The sequence below is a fragment of the Stenella coeruleoalba genome, assembly GCF_951394435.1.
Source record: "Stenella coeruleoalba genome assembly, contig: scaffold_48, whole genome shotgun sequence".
In the NCBI taxonomy this organism is placed as follows: Eukaryota; Metazoa; Chordata; class Mammalia; order Artiodactyla; family Delphinidae; genus Stenella; species Stenella coeruleoalba.
In genome coordinates this window covers 2,576,097-2,582,700 of record NW_027646083.1, presented here as the reverse complement: position 1 = coordinate 2,582,700, position 6,604 = coordinate 2,576,097, and the positions used below count along the sequence as shown (strand labels likewise).

The 6,604-nt window shown below is 43.7% G+C and overlaps 1 long non-coding RNA gene across 6 annotated transcripts in view; it reads right to left on the bottom strand.

The window, feature by feature from the left end:
- Positions 1–1,194: 1,194 nt before the first annotated feature.
- Positions 1,195–6,604, bottom strand: part of LOC307181353 — an 881,369-nt gene continuing 875,959 nt past the window's right edge. For all 6 annotated transcript variants that reach the window (XR_013826529.1, XR_013826530.1, XR_013826531.1 and 3 more), the window contains one exon: positions 1,195–1,219. This is a non-coding gene — a long non-coding RNA (uncharacterized lncRNA). The remainder of the gene's footprint in view (positions 1,220–6,604) is intronic.

Sequence of the window (6,604 nt, the reverse complement as noted above, 5' to 3'; positions counted from 1 at the left end):
GCAGCAGTGATAGGATTAGAGAGGTTCGGTGAGCAAATGAAGACTCTTTGAAGTCATATTGCATGGTACCCATTCCACGGGTTTCAACTACCGAGGTTTAAGGTATTCTTCCTTCAGCTAAAACATGCATGTGGAACCTAGAGTACGATCAACCATGTGATCGGGAGACATGTTCAAATATGTCTCAGTTTTCGTACCCTGGTATTCGGGTGCAAAATTCCAGACGCTTTACTAACACTCTCCCGACTTGGAGAGTCAGTCCCTTTAACCTCCTGTTTGGCCCAGTTTGCAATTTCTGCGGAAGATGAACAGGAATAGCGAGAACCAATGAGAGACTAGCTGGAGGTGTCTGGACGGGCAAATTTAACTCTCATTTCCCACCAGGAAGAGGAATTAACCAAAGGCTCAGCGTGCCGTGCCGGAACCAGATTAGGGCCTGAAGACATCCTGCGGTGTTGCGGCCAGCTCACAAGAAAGCGAGTTGAAGAAAGGATCTCAGGGGCACTGTAATTCACAAACCTGCAGAGTTATAAATGACAGCTATCGTCTAAAAATATACTGAAGTAAGGCTGCCAAGAGGACTTGAAAGCGGGGCAGAATTGCAGGAAACCAATTTCAGGAGGTAGACTGGAATTGCATTGAAAGCATAGGAAAAGAGGCAGAACGTCCACAATGATGCACTTGGCCAAAAAGGGCGTATGCGTTTTTTCCTGAATATATTCAGGAAAAAACGCATACGCCCTTTTTGGCCAACCAAGCAAGCTTGCAAAGGAAATCTGCACTACAATGAAGTCTCACTTCCCCCCGGTCAAAAGGGCCATCTGAAAAAAGTGTAAAATCCAGAAAGGCAGGACAGGCCATGGAGAACTGGGAGCCTTGTTATGCTGATGGGCGGGATGTCAATTGCCAACAGAGACTCCGGAGAAGTGTATGGTGTTTCCTGAAACATCTAAAAAACAAAGCAACAGAGCCTAGGGCACTGCCACTTATGGTCCTATAGCTTAGGGAAATTAAAATCAAAAAGACACAGCCACCCCAAAGTTTGGGACGCCTCTGTTTATAAGAACCTCGTTCACAGTACAAGTTCAACATCGCAGAAAGTGAAAAATGGATAAAGAAGTTGTGGTATTTACTTACAAAGCAATATCACTCAGAAATGAAATCTATGTCATCAGGCCCTTAGCAGGACAATGAGTGGGTTCAGGTATGATGATTCTAACTGAAATAAGTCACACAGAAAAAGAAACATCATAAGATATCAGTAATACACGGAATGTAAACTTGGCTACACAGGAACTGAATTACAGAACAGAACAGGGTCTCAAATTTAGAAAACCAACTTATGCTTGCTTAAGGGGAAAGGTGAGTTGGGGTGCTGCATAAAACCAGAGATTGAAATGAGCACAGATAAAGTTCCTTAAGTCAAATATGGAATAGACAAGAGCTACTCCTTGCTCAACGAAATGGACTCAACACCGCATATTAAACGCCTAAGAATGTACCTGACTAGTAAGTATCGTAAAACCGATGGATTGCTATGTCTCCGAAAGAGAATCAAGCATGTGTACAGGGGCATAAACGCAGCAGTGATAGGATTGGAGAGGTTCGGTGAGCAAATGAAGACCCTTTGAAGTCATATTGCATGGTACCCATTACACAGGTCTCAACTCTCCAGGTTTAAGGTATTCTTCCTTCAGCTAAAACATGCATGTGGAACCCAAGTATGATCAACCATGTGAACGGGAGACGTGTTCAAATATGTCTCAGTTTTCCTCCCCTGGTACTCGGGTGCAACATTCCAGATGCTTTACTAACACTCTCCCCACTTGGAGAGTCAGCGCCTTTAACCTCCTGTTTGGCCCAGTTTGCAATTTCTGCGGAAGATGAACAGGAATAGCGAGAACCAATGAGAGGCTAGCTGGAGGTGTCTGGACGGGCAAATTTAACTCTCATTTCCCACCAGGAAGTGGAAATATCCAAAGGCCCAGTGTGCCGTGCCGGAACCAGATTAGGGCCTGAAGCCATCCTGCGGTTTTGCGGCCAGCTCAAAAGAAAGCGAGTTGAAGAAAGGAGCTCAGGGGCACTGTAATTCACAAACCTGCAGAGTTATAAATGACAGCTATCGTCCAAAAATAGACTGAAGTAAGGCTGCCAAGAGGACTTGAAAGCGGGGCAGAATTGCAGGAAACCGATTTCAGGAGGTAGACTGGAATTGCATTGAAAGCATAGGAAAAGAGGCAGAACGTCCACAATGATGCACTTGGCCAAAAAGGGCGTATGCGTTTTTTCCTGAATATATTCAGGAAAAAACGCATACGCCCTTTTTGGCCAACCAAGCAAGCTTGCAAAGGAAATCTGCACTACAATGAAGTCTCACTTCCCCCCGGTCAAAAGGGCCATCTGAAAAAAGTGTAAAATCCAGAAAGGCAGGACAGGCCATGGAGAACTGGGAGCCTTGTTATGCTGATGGGTGGGATGTAAATTGCCAATAGACACTCGGGAGAAGTGTATGGTGTTTCCTGAAACATCTAAAAAACAAAGCAACAGAGCCTAGGGCACTTCCACTTATGGTCCTATAGCTTAGGGAAATTAAAATCAAAAAGACACAGCCACCCCAAAGTTTCGAAAGGCTCTGTTTACAAGAACCTCGATTACAGTAGAAGTTCAACATCACAGAAAGTGAAAAATGGATAAAAAAGTTGTGGTATTTACTTACAAAGCAATATCACTCAGCAATGAAATCTGTGTCATCAGGCCCTTAGCAGCACAATGAGTGGATTCAGGTATGATGATTCTAACTGAAATAAGTCACACAGAAAAAGAAACATCATAAGATATCAGTAATACACGGAATGGAAACTTGGCTACACAGGAACTGAATTACAGAACAGAACAGGGTTTCAAATTTAGAAAAACAACTTATGCTTGCTTAAGGGTAAAGGTGAGTTGGGGTGCTGCATAAAACCAGAGATTGAAATGAGCACAGATAAAGTTCCTTAAGCCAAATATGGAATAGACAAGAGCTACTCCTTGCTCAACGAAATGGACTCAACACCGCATATTAAACGCCTAAGAATGTACCTGACTTTTAAGTATCTTAAAACCTATGGATTGCTATGTCTCCGAAAGAGAATCAAGCATGTGTACAGGGGCATAAACGCAGCAGTGATAGGATTGGAGAGGTTCGGTGAGCAAATGAAGACTCTTTGAAGTCATATTGCATGGTACCCATTCCACGGGTTTCAACTACCGAGGTTTAAGGTATTCTTCCTTCAGCTAAAACATGCATGTGGAACCTAGAGTACGATCAACCATGTGATCGGGAGACGTGTTCAAATATGTCTCAGTTTTCGTACCCTGGTATTCGGGTGCAAAATTCCAGACGCTTTACTAACACTCTCCCGACTTGGAGAGTCAGTCCCTTTAACCTCCTGTTTGGCCCAGTTTGCAATTTCTGCGGAAGATGAACAGGAATAGCGAGAACCAATGAGAGACTAGCTGGAGGTATCTGGACGGGCAAATTTAACTCTAATTTCCCACCAGGAAGAGGAATTAACCAAAGGCTCAGCATGCCGGGCCGGAACCAGATTAGGGCCTGAAGCCATCCTGCGGTGTTGCGGCCAGCTCACAAGAAAGCGAGTTGAAGAAAGGAGCTCAGGGGCACTGTAATTCACTAACCTGCAGAGTTATAAATGACAGCTATCGTCCAAAAATATACTGAAGTAAGGCTGCCAAGAGGACTTGAAAGCGGGGCAGAATTGCAGGAAACCGATTTCAGGAGGTAGACTGGAATTGCATTGAAAGCATAGGAAAAGAGGCAGAACGTCCACAATGATGCACTTGGCCAAAAAGGGCGTATGCGTTTTTTCCTGAATATATTCAGGAAAAAACGCATACGCACTTTTTGGCCAACCAAGCAAGCTTGCAAAGGAAATCTGCACTAAAATGAAGTCTCACTTCCCCCCGGTCAAAAGGGCCATCTGAAAAAAGTGTAAAATCCAGAAAGGCAGGACAGGCCATGGAGAACTGGGAGCCTTGTTATGCTGATCGGCGGGATGAAAATTGCCAACAGACACTCAGGAGAAGTGTATGGTGTTTCCTGAAACATCTAAAAAACAAAGCAACAGAACCTAGGGCACTTCCACTTATGGTCCTATAGCTTAGGGAAATTAAAATCAAAAAGACACAGCCACCCCAATGTTTGGAACGGCTCTGTTTACAAGAACCTCGTTTACAGTACAAGTTCAACATCGCAAAAAGTGAAAAATGGATAAAGAAGTTGTGGTATTTACTTACAAAGCAATATCACTCAGCAATGAAATCTGTGTCATCAGGCCCTTAGCATCACAATGAGTGGATTCAGGTATGATGATTCTAACTGAAATAAGTCACACAGAAAAAGAAACATCATAAGATATCAGTAATACACGGAATGTAAACTTGGCTACACAGGAACTGAATTACAGAACAGAACAGGGTCTCAAATTTAGAAAACCAACTTATGCTTGCTTAAGGGGAAAGGTGAGTTGGGGTGCTGCATAAAACCAGAGATTGAAATGAGCACAGATAAAGTTCCTTAAGCCAAATATGGAATAGACAAGAGCTACTCCTTGCTCAACGAAATGGACTCAACACCCCATATTAAACGCCTAAGAATATACCTGACTAGTAAGTATCTTAAAACCTATGGATTGCTATGTCTCTGAAAGAGAATCAAGCATGTGTACAGGGGCATAAACACAGCAGTGATAGGATTGGAGAGGTTCATGAGCAAATGAAGACCCTTTGAAGTCATATTGCATGGTACCCTTTCCACGGGTCTTAACTCTCCAGGTTTAAGGTATTCTTCCTTCAGCTAAAACATGCATGTGGAACCCAGAGTATGATCAACCATGTGAACGGGAGACGTGTTCAAATATGTCTCAGTTTTCCCCCCCTGGTACTCGTGTGCAACATTCCAGACGCTTTACTAACACACTCCCGTCTTGGAGAGTCAGTCCCTTTAACCTCCTGTTTGGCCCAGTTTGCAATTTCTGCAAAAGATGAACAGGAATAGCGAGAACCAATGAGAGGCTAGCTGGAGGTGTCTGGACGGGCAAATTTAACTCTCATTTCCCACCAGGAAGAGGAATTAACCAAAGGCTCAGCGTACCGTGCCGGAACCAGATTAGGGCCTGAAGCCATCCTGCGGTGTTGCGGCCATCTCACAAGAAAGCGAGTTGAAGAAAGGAGCTCAGGGGCACTGTAATTCACAAAACTGCAGAGTTATAAATGACAGCTATCGCCCAAAAATAGACTGAAGTAAGGCTGCCGAGAGGGCTTGAAAGCGGGGCAGAATTGCAGGAAACCGATTTCAGGAGGTAGACTGGAATTGCATTGAAAGCATAGGAAAAGAGGCAGAACGTCCACAATGATGCACTTGGCCAAAAAGGGCGTATGCGTTTTTTCCTGAATATATTCAGGAAAAAACGCATACGCCCTTTTTGGCCAACCAAGCAAGCTTGCAAAGGAAATCTGCACTACAATGAAGTCTCACTTCCCCCCGGTCAAAAGGGCCATCTGAAAAAAGTGTAAAATCCAGAAAGGCAGGACAGGCCATGGAGAACTGGGAGCCTTGTTATGCTGATGGGCGGGATGTAAATTGCCAACAGAGACTCCGGAGAAGTGTATGGTGTTTCCTGAAACATCTAAAAAACAAAGCAACAGAGCCTAGGGCACTTCCACTTATGGTCCTATAGCTTAGGGAAATTAAAATCAAAAAGACACAGCCGCCCCAAAGTTTGGGACGCCTCTGTTTATAAGAACCTCGTTCACAGTACAAGTTCAACATTGCAGAAAGTGAAAAATGGATAAAGAAGTTGTGGTATTTACTTACAAAGCAATATCACTCAGCAATGAAATCTATGTCATCAGGCCCTTAGCAGCACAATGAGTGGGTTCATGTATGATGATTCTAACTGAAATAAGTCACACAGAAAAAGAAACATCATAAGATATCAGTAATACACGGAATGTAAACTTGGCTACACAGGAACTGAATTACAGAACAGAACAGGGTCTCAAATTTAGAAAACCAACTTATGCTTGCTTAAGGGGAAAGGTGAGTTGGGGTGCTGCATAAAACCAGAGATTGAAATGAGCACAGATAAAGTTCCTTAAGTCAAATATGGAATAGACAAGAGCTACTCCTTGCTCAACGAAATGGACTCATCACCGCATATTAAACACGTAAGAATGTACCTGACTAGTAAGTATCGTAAAACCTATGGATTGCTATGTCTCCGAAAGAGAATCAAGCATGTGTACAGGGGCATAAACGCAGCAGTGATAGGATTGGAGAGGTTCGGTGAGCAAATGAAGACCCTTTGAAGTCATATTGCATGGTACCCATTACACGGGTCTCAACTCTCCAGGTTTAAGGTATTCTTCCTTCAGCTAAAACATGCATGTGGAACCCAAATATGATCAACCATGTGATCGGGAGACGTGTTCAAATATGTCTCAGTTTTCCTCCCCTGGTACTCGGGTGCAACATTCCAGATGCTTTACTAACACTCTCCCCACTTGGAGAGTCAGCGCCTTTAACCTCCTGTTTGGCCCAGTT